This window comes from Desmodus rotundus, chromosome 8 (assembly GCF_022682495.2).
Source record: "Desmodus rotundus isolate HL8 chromosome 8, HLdesRot8A.1, whole genome shotgun sequence".
NCBI lineage: Eukaryota > Metazoa > Chordata > Mammalia > Chiroptera > Phyllostomidae > Desmodus > Desmodus rotundus.
Window position 1 is genome coordinate 35,869,395 of NC_071394.1, and position 10,102 is coordinate 35,879,496.

The window sequence follows — 10,102 nt, forward strand, 5'->3', positions numbered from 1 at the left end:
GGAGCCCAAGTCTTTTTTGAGGAACCAAAAGGCTGTCAAGTGCCCACAGGCCAATGCTATTTCCACAAATTCCTAGAAATAGGACTACATTTTCATTCCAAACGTCGCTGAGTCAAGCAGCACATCCCTTCCACCATGCCGCCCCCAACATCTAGCGCAAGAGCTTGAAATGGCAAACGCAGTCTTTGACTTCTAATCAAATTGTATAATGACGTGAGTAAAACATGGCTCTCCCATTCTGCAGAGGATCTTAAAATGAAGAGTGGCTGAAAGAAATAAAAGAATAGGACCAAGCAAGAGGAAATAGAAAAACAAGCAGGGGGTGGAGAAACCTTTTTCAAACCTTAAAATGAGGAATGATTTGTTTTTGTAGTGAGGGAAGGAGGGAGTGACCATAGCATTTGTAGAATAAGCTATTCATATATTCTGCAAATGGATGTCAACCCATCTCTGCTGAAGTAGAAGCTGAAAGTTTATGAGCAGAAGCAACTTAAATATTTCATCTCTTCTGGCCTTTAGACTCTCTTTGAATATACGTCCCTCTCCACCACCATTTTTAGTTGAAAGAAAAGAATGAGAGGGATTTTACAGAAGTACTTTGTTGTTCTACCTTAAAGATTCATTACTTCCCCAAAGTTTTTAAAAACACTAGAATTATTTGGTCAACCACTTTCTTAATCTAAAAAAATATATATTTTTTTAATCTAAATAGGAATATGTCATTTAAAAAAATCATAGTTGTGTATTCTAATGTCTACTGATGATCAGAAAATTAGATTTTATCTGTTTAAATTATATTACTAAACATTTATATATACACATATTTACCATGTTTGTACTATAAAGTTACCCCAAGCACAGGTATTCATTTCCAGATAACAGATAAAGATTTGTTCCATAATGACTATTGTCACTTTGGACATGTATTGCAAAATACAATTCTGCACCCATTCTCCTTAGGCCATGTCACCATTCCCGTGTCTTGGACTCGATACTTCAGTGTCTCTATGTCAACTGTCTTTCTTTCATCCTCTATTTGATCAGCAAGTTCTTAACATTGTTATTTATTCTTTCATAATGTTTCTTATACCTATCCTTTCCTCATTCTCAATGTCATCAAGGAGACTAGGCAACTTCTTTCTCAACTTTTGAAAATCTTTGATACCCTCCCAATTGTCCACGTCCACGTCCATGTCCACATCTCTCTCCATTCTGAAAACCCTACTGCGTAAGCTTCCTAAGGCACCTGTTCAACTATAAAGTCCAGACTCTCTACCTGCTGTGTCAGGACCCTCTAGAACACGCGTTAATCGAGCTATGACATGCTACGTGTAAAACAGAATAGGGCACAGAGCAGAGGCATCAGAGGATCACGCTCTTTCTCCACTTCCTCCTTTCTCTTCCTTCTCGTTTTGTCTTTTAGCACTCCTCGTTTCTCCCAGTCCTTCTCCCTTTCTTCCTTCTCCTCTTTGCTCAGCGCCTCCCTTCACTGTGTTCCCCAAATGTGTCTCTGAGGATCCTCTAATTTAAAAATACTGTGTTTTTGTTTGAAAAGTCCATACTCAATTTAACTCCAAGCCCTAACTCAAGTCATTCTTTTCACTTGGGAAAAAAAAATACAGCTATTTGAATACTTACTATGTTCTATGCTCTGTGTTAAGCATCTTACTTTTGTTATCTCATTTAACTATTTTAACAGCCTTTTGTGATACCTACATATCCATTTTACAGAGAAGGAAACTGAGTGAAAAAGAGGGAAACAAATTGTCCCCACGCGGTTTGTAGATGTAGATGAATCACTGCTCTGATTCATCTGCCTACAAATATTGAGCGATGTCTTAGCCCAGCTCAGGTTCCAGCTTCACCAACAGGGGGCTCTGTTGACATCCCTTTTTATTTAAATAGTACTAATAACTGATATTTAACTGCAAAATTCTTTTCAAGACTACTACGAATTATCTTGTGTTCATATCTTCCCTTCACTACTAAACTAGATATAACTTCAGAGCTAGGAGGGTGTCCTATATTAATTTATATTCCTCTCTGCACTAGGACAGAAATACATACACAGGAAGTTCTCGAATCCACATGGAAGAAATGTATTAAGACGCTGATAGAGCTTTCTTAAGCCTGTTCTTGCTGGCTCTGATTCTTTTTAGAAGGTACATTATGGCTATTCCTTAGGGCAGCAACTCAACTGCTAAAAAGTAATTTAAGCTGTTTGATATTGAGTAGATTTCCCCAAGTCTCTTTTACTAAGTAGAGATGTCATATATGAAAAAGAATGTGACAACACATGTGAAGCCTCTCGGTGTCTCAAATAAAAAATATTGCGCACCCTGTGCATTTATTCATCTGCTACATTCAGAACACTTTCCTTTCTTTGAGCAGCACGAAGCTCTCAAGAGGAAAAAAGGAGCATGTGATTTGTAGGGGCCTCTCTTTCCTGGGATGCATTTCTTAGACATGAAAGTTAAAAGCAGAAGTTTCAAGAATTTCTGGATGCAATGCCGAGCACATCTGTTTACTAGGACATTCTATTTAGGGGAAGATTGATTATTGGCAGGTGAGGGTTAAGGGGGAGGCTGTAAGTTGGCAGGAAGTCTGTTCGGGGGACATGTTATATTATAGAATGGTGATTTTGGTGTTAAGCCCTATTAGTAATATGAGTTTGAAGAAAATATCCACAGGTGCACACTTTTAAATTAATTTATCAATAAATGCACCCTCAGCATGCCATTAATCATTTCTCACCATGTTCCTGGGATATCTTATAAAGGCCTAACCCTCAGTTTTGTTTTAAATTAATATAGCAGGTGTTGCCTCTGAGCTGTACCACCACACCACAAAATTGGACAATGAACAAAACTCCCTGTGATTCAGATTTCCATTTTATTTATTAGTAGTATTCTGTTATTGCTTGGAAAAATGGGATGATGTTTAGAATGGTATATTTTAGGCCTCTTTCCTCAAGTGAATGGATTCAGGGAGATTTTCCTGAGTTCTTGAGACAAACCTGTTCTAGGCCTTTTCTGTATTCTGTGACTTTGAAAGTGGCATATATGTACTAGTAGCCCTATTTGCAGATAGGAAAATGCTGGTTTGGGATTTCAGTTACTTGTAGCAACATAACCAGTATGTAGTAGCAGCAATGCGTAGCTGAAGCGAAGATTTGGACAACACCAACAAAATGATGAAGAAACGGAGGAGAATATAATAAAAGCAAAATATACGATATTAGATAACATTCTACGTCTGAGTCAATTGCGTAGGAACAGAAAATTCGATAACTGCAGTTTTATACCATGCTTGGATATGGGATAAAACAAGCCTCCCGGTTACTATGGTACTCTTCTCTCACAGAAGTGTCTAGGCTTGCTCACGAGTTTATTATCCAGATGAAACGCAACATCTTTAGGTTACGTTCAACCAGAGCCATCTGGGTCCTTCCTAGTTCCCGAATTCTGCTCCCGCCATCAGCCACCTAACCTTGTGGGAGAGTTTGATTAGCGTTACGTAAACTGCGCAGATTAATTTTTGGAGGTTTTATCTTTTCAGATGAAGATTTCTTACCCAGAAACATGGTGCGTCTGTTCATTTATTCACCATCGCAACTTAATATCAACCTCCTTCAGTACTGTTAAACAGGAACATGTCTGAGTCCCTTAGATTCACATCTTAGAAAATGTAGAAATAATGTCCTACCAGTTTGTAGCTGAATCATGAAAAAAAAATCAGGTTAGAAAAGGATTTGCCTTTGAAGGTAAAGTGGAGAGCCACATTTTTTTAATTAACAAAGGTGCAATGCATTATTGTACAGTAGTTCATGGATTACAAATTTTGAGGGCAAAGAGGGCTACTTTAGATGCTACAGCTGAAGATAGGTTCTTTGAAAGGTTTATAGACACAAGAGGGAGGGATCTTCAGAAGTACTGCCTTGTGCCTCCTCTTAGCGGAGTTCTGTTTCTTTCCTGTCCCGGCCCGGGGCAGGTGCGCACCAGATGATCATCATCAGAAAGAATATCCTTTGATCTACCCCAAGATCCTGAAAACTGAAATTGAATGACCAGCATCCAAGGACATATTTGCTTGGTGGCATTCAGTGCTTTGTGAGGTAATTTCTCAGTCAGCTGCCCTTCTGGGGAAAGGCCACAGATTGAAGGCATGTTTGATGGTGGATGCCAGGTTTGGGAACAGAACAGAGCTCAAGCTGATTGCTTTTAGCTTTTTGTTAAATTTGGTTTGGAGGTGAGAGATGGCAAAGGTCCAAGCCCCTTGTTTTGTCTAAATGGTATCTTGCTTTACCAATTACTTCTGGAAGCTTGACCTGACTCTCTACAGTGTTTTGGCAAGTTATTATTTCTTTCTAAATAGTGGGCCAGGAGGAAGGAAGAGGAGCACATGACCCTTCAGCGAATTCCACTCCCTGCTGGGGTCCACTGCTCAGTTCTTTGTTTCCCCAGCACTGCGGCCCAGCGCCTGCTCTTTATTATCCTTTCATGCAGGACCCAGGACTCTGCTCCTCCCGGCAAAGTGTATTCAACAGTCACCATTGTCTCTACGGATCCATTAACTCAGTTGCTCCCAATCCCTAAATGCCCAGAGCAGCACCCCCCTCTTTTTTCTTTCTCTCCCTTTTTCTCACTCTCTTGATCTCTCTTTCTTCCCTATGACCCTGCTTTTGGTGGCAGAAGAAAAGGCTAAAGACACACCATAAATAGATAGAATTAATGATTGACATAACTGAGGTGAACACATTCATGCAACCTAGACCTATATCTCCACACGCACCTACCAACCTTCTTTCTCTTCCATTTAGTGCACAAGCGCTGCGCCAGGTGCTTAAAGCATTTTCTGCATGACACCCCCAGGGTGGGGTCATTATTCCCATCTCTTCTGTACAGAGGAGGGAGCTGAGCAGTTAAGTCACCGGTCCACAGCCACACAGCTAGTGATAGGCCATCCCTGGTTTAGAACACCAGTCGGTCTGAACCCAAAGATTGTACTTTCCTGCTTCCAAAATCGTATTTGAAATTTTACATCATAGAGAGGCAGCTAATAGATGCACTTCCTACCACAGTTATAGAAAACTGAATTAGATAAGGATTTTTCATATAATACACAAGCTTAATTTGAGGCAGTAATTTTCTATTTTGCTTACGTGGTATTTTTCCTAAGGTACCCCAAAATACAACCAATCAGTTTCATCATTGTTTTTTCTTTCCTCTCATAGGTAGAGAGGGCTGACAGAGCTGGCAAATCACTCTACAGTTGGCGAACTAGAGAGAAAGGCGCCTAGGATGCTTGATGTCCCTGTGAGCTTGTCAACACACATTTATGAGTGTCTTCTGCGGGGCACAGAGGTGGACCAGGACAGTCCCTGTTTTAGGAGACTTTACCCTATCTGAGGAGTCAAGGGATAAAAAGGCAAAGTAGAAAGGAGGGTAAAAAAACAAGGCAATTGTGCTAAGTGCAACCCACAGATAACTAATGGTCAACTTCAAGGTAAGGAGAACATTGCTGGGAGATGTAGCAGCCGGGGAGAGGGGGAGGGGGTGGTTCTTGGAAGAGTTGGAACTTAGGCTGAAACTTTGAAGGATGTTTATATAGAAATGATGAGGATGTTCTACACACAGTCTTATAAACATAGAACTAGAAGGAACCATGCACATGACGACAAATTCTCATTTTGCAGAGAACCAGACAGAAAACTAGAGTGGATTGGGATTAGAGAAGAGACCAGGAAGGGGAGACATGGAGCTGGCCACGTCAGCTGCAGGAAAGGGTAGACTGCTGTTACTGTAAGAATTTGGTGGGAGATATGATCAGAATGTTGGGACCAAATAGCAGAGGGCCAGTCCATCAGACTGAGAAATCCAAACTTCATCCTATGGGTACTGAGGGTCCATGTGGGACTTCTCGGCCGGGAAAAGCTTTGATGGAAGAAGTGTTTTGAGGAATCCAGTCCACAGTGGTGGACAGAAGGGGGATGGAGGTGGTGGACCAGTTAGGAGGTTGTTGTAACGAGCCACGTGTGATGCGCCCATCGTGCTGCTGTGGTAGCTGCGGACCAGATGTGGAAGGCATTAGAAAGGAAGGACTCGCAGAATTTGATGACAGATTAGCTATGGGGGTGAGGGGAGTATTAGAGGGGAAAAAAAGCTAAAAGGCTAATTCCCCTCCTTCCCAATGTATTGAGGTAGAATTGAAAATATTTTAAATAAGAAACATATTTCAGGACAAACTTTGTCCCGAAAGTATCTCCTTTCACGTACCCTTTCCCCTCCATGGATTTCACCTAATCATATGACCATAGACTTAGTTTCACATATGAGCCCCTTTTCCCTCAAAGTTAATAATTGTAATAAAAATAAGAATCCATGTAGAATCAGCTTCTTAAAATCCCCTTCTTTTTAATCCCCTTAGGTTTGTTCTATGTGCTCCATACAAAAATATTACACAGGGAAAGGGGGGCCAGATGTCTTGGCCTGACCCACTGGCTGGCCCCATACACAGGGCGTTGGCTGGGGAAAGCTCAGTACCCAGCATCAGGAATCCGATTTATGGATCTTTACAAAATAAACCATTTAAAATCGAAAACACAAAAGAACCAAGCTCTTATCCATTCCCATATGGATATACAGGTAAAACTTAAGAAAAAAATACGCCAAGTGTCATATTTGCCTTGTCTCTACTACTACCGCGGAAGTGACCACAACAACATCTCCGAGTCACATAAATTTCCTCAGAAAGAAACAGAGTAGATCCCCTTTTAGTTCTTTGATGAAGGTCCCTACTCATAAATTACCTTGAGGTCAGGGACTACCTGGATTACGTATGTTAATTTTCCATTCCACCATAAAGATGGGTTTTGTAACTTAATAAATCCAGCTTTCAGATCACTTTGCGCTGGGAGGATGCGTCCCCTTACTGGATGCTGAGAGAACGGGATGCATCCATAGAGCAGATTGAGATCTGTACCCGTAATTCTTCACCTCCCGGAGCCAGAGGTCCATGGCACCCAAACACTTTTTACAGCTGTTAGAACACTGATGGAAAGTCATGCGTGTTACCAGCCAAAGGGCTGTCAGGAAGAAACTAAATGTCAACCTGAGGTATGTGGAAGTCACCAGAAAAATGCCTCTGCATGTGTGCCATCTGGAACAGTGGCTCCAGAATTTGACAAAAGACTGGGATTGCCCCGTGGGCACTGTCTTTCCCGCAGACCCTTTAAGGTTTGCTCAGCGACTTCATCTCAGGGGAATAACACACAACTTTGCCTTCCTAAGGTGTGATTTTATTATTCTTCAACACTTTCTTGTTTCATCTTCCTAGCCCTGCTTGCAATAGACTTGGGGCAGGTGGGGGTGGAGCCCGATTCTCGCACACTGTCAGGATCCTGGGCGGGCGGCCTGGTGGTCAATCTGCATTTGCAACAGAAGCTTGTGGGCTCCAGTGGCTAAACAGCAACTTGCCTTGGTTAGATGCCATCACACCGCATCTCCCCGGGAAGCCCATCCACGAGGAGGAACTTTACTTTCTCCTGAAGTATTTCTGCGATAGTGGAAAATGGCATCCCTGGTCAGCACGGTACCTGCCACATGCTGGATGTAGAGTCCTAATCCTGACACAGCATGGGCTGGTAGTTTGCTTTTCTGCCCTTTTAAAAAAAACTCCAGTTCCATTGTAAAGCCAAACTGGAATGATTGGAATTCCCATAGACTTCAGCTTATGAACTTAGTCCTGTTCTGGTTATGTAATATTGGAAATCGGCTAATGCTCAGTCTTAGTAACTGCATGGTTATTGATGAGGACATTTTCTCATTGAACTAAGACCATAACCAGAGAACATTCTTAATCGCAAGTAAACACTACACTAAAATATTGTTTGAATCATTAAACATATCAACTGTCTGGTTGTAAAAAGTATATATAATGCAACTTGAAACATAATTTTATGGGCATCTTTATTCAGATGAATATAAAAATCACAAAGCGGGAGCCATAAATCCTGTTATACAACCCATTAACCAGCTCCTGTTTCAGAATAGCTTGTATACAGTATTATTCATTGGGCCTCTTCACCTGCGGCGGGTGGCCACAGTGTTGGGTTTCCCTACCAAACGTGAGAGTCCAATGGGAGCCAGATCAGGAGCTCCATGGGTATATGAATATTGATGTGGGAAGGCAAGTCGGTTAGGGTGCAAAAGGAGTAACTCACGGACATGCCTAGCCCGGCCAAACATCTGAAAACTGGAAACTTAATTTTTGATCCCTGAAAAACAGAGCATCCATTTGAAAGGCCTTTTTATACCACAAACTACACATGGTGTGGAAACCTCATTGTTGTATTCAGTTTGATTTCATTCTGGTGGGCGCTTTGGGCAGACTGGTTCCGTACTGGCTCCCCACATAGATGATGAGAACTCATTTTATGTTGCTCAGGCACTGGATCCCCATTAATTTCCAAGGACTAATTTATAATTAAAACCGTTTTTTTAAAAAAAAGTTTGTTTATAACCAAGCCAGAAAATCTATTTACATTTAATTAACACTTCAGATAGCCTGTTTAAAACCCATAAATGTAGCGACTTTAATGATCCATTACAGAGATGCTGCTTCAGTTTTCAATGACTTGTAAAACTTTCACAAACAGATCTGCAAATGAATTACCGCCCACTGCTCCCCTGCAGCTGCTGAGGGCTAAGTTAAAGAGCCTGTTCCTACTTCCTCCTTTTCTGTTTCTCTTCTAGCTCTAAGCATTTTTGTTTTCAAGCTATTCTATCAGCTGCCCAGGGAGCCTCTGCTGCCCTTAAGGAGTTTTCGAAGTTTGGAGCCCATCTCCAAAACCGGTTAAAAACACTTTGGCCCTTCATAAATCAGATATAATCAACATTGCAAAAATCGTTTAGGAAAGCATTTCATCTCTGCCAGCCACTCAGGAATAGACCCCGGCGAGAATCTTTATAAATGGAGTAGTAAAATGCAACAGTTTGAAAGTGAAGTTTAATTTTGAAAGCTAAAATAAAGGCTTTCTTGGCCTTACTCATCCTTTACAAACAACGTATAGCTCCCGTTTTGAGTATGTAACGAGGATGTTAAAGAGTGCAAACGCGGCTCCAAAAGACGTTTTCACAGCTTCACCTTCGAGAGCAAGGCAGGAGGAGTGTTAGTTCTACAAAGAGAGCCAAGCACCAAGCGACGTTCACTGTTATCTGTCAGCTGTACAATAGCAGCATTGAGAAGATAGTAACAACTGGCTTTGACAAGTGTGCTGGGCAAGCATTCCATTCAAACGAGAGAGAGAGAGAGAGAGAGAGAGAGAGAGAGAGAGAGAGAGGCATTCTTTGACTTTACCTGGAGAAAAAAAACCTGCTTTCCTTGGGGCTGCAGAAAATGAATCCCTCCTCTTGTTCCACAAGCAAAGTCGTTCTGATGCTGGCAACTCTCGCTTGGAGAAGACCACACAGCTCCAGCAAGGCAGCCTTCCTGCTCCTAATCCCCACTCGAACGTGATGACACACACTAACCCCAACCATCTGGGGAAACACGTCCTCAAGCACTCAGCACAGCGGTGTGTCAGGACGGGCTGCCCAATCCAATTGCTGGGGCTGGTGTCTCTCACCGACGGGAGGCTGAGGGCAGGGCTGAAACGGGAGGTCTGAGAACTCCCGGTCAAGTAACCTGAGATTTGCTCAGAGAAAGGACTGCTATAAAAAGAGAAGTGGGAGGTGCCAGCGAGAAGGTGGAGGGAATGGATTCTCCTGGTGGCCAGTTCTGCGTTACTTTTCACAACTCCCTGAGCCCCCCCGGGGACATTTGGGACCCTCCAAAGGAGGCAGAGAAACACGAAAAATCTTTTCCTGCCAACCCAGTGAGGGCAATCTCAGCGAGCACTCCCTCCCCGCCCTCGAAATAAAAGCTTCATTTTGACATCCTGATAAAGTGTTAATGCAGGAGCAGTTTTGCACCGAAATGTGACATCTACATTTTGAAATCTAGACTCCTACCTTCCTTTGATTAGATCGTGGCTGCCTCCAACATTCCTTGGGAGGCAGGGGGTGGGGGTGCAGCAGAGAGCAGAAACTTCTCTATTCCCACA

The 10,102-nt window shown here is 42.3% G+C and overlaps 1 protein-coding gene across 3 annotated transcripts in view; it reads right to left on the reverse strand.

The window, feature by feature from the left end:
* The window catches only part of SULF1 (sulfatase 1), a 147,847-nt gene extending 138,193 nt beyond the window's left edge, over positions 1–9,654 (reverse strand). For all 3 annotated transcript variants that reach the window (XM_045181542.3, XM_045181539.3, XM_045181540.3), the window contains exon 1: positions 9,358–9,654. The gene's annotated coding sequence lies outside the window, so the exon portion shown is untranslated. The remainder of the gene's footprint in view (positions 1–9,357) is intronic.
* Between the last annotated feature and the right edge of the window lie 448 nt (positions 9,655–10,102).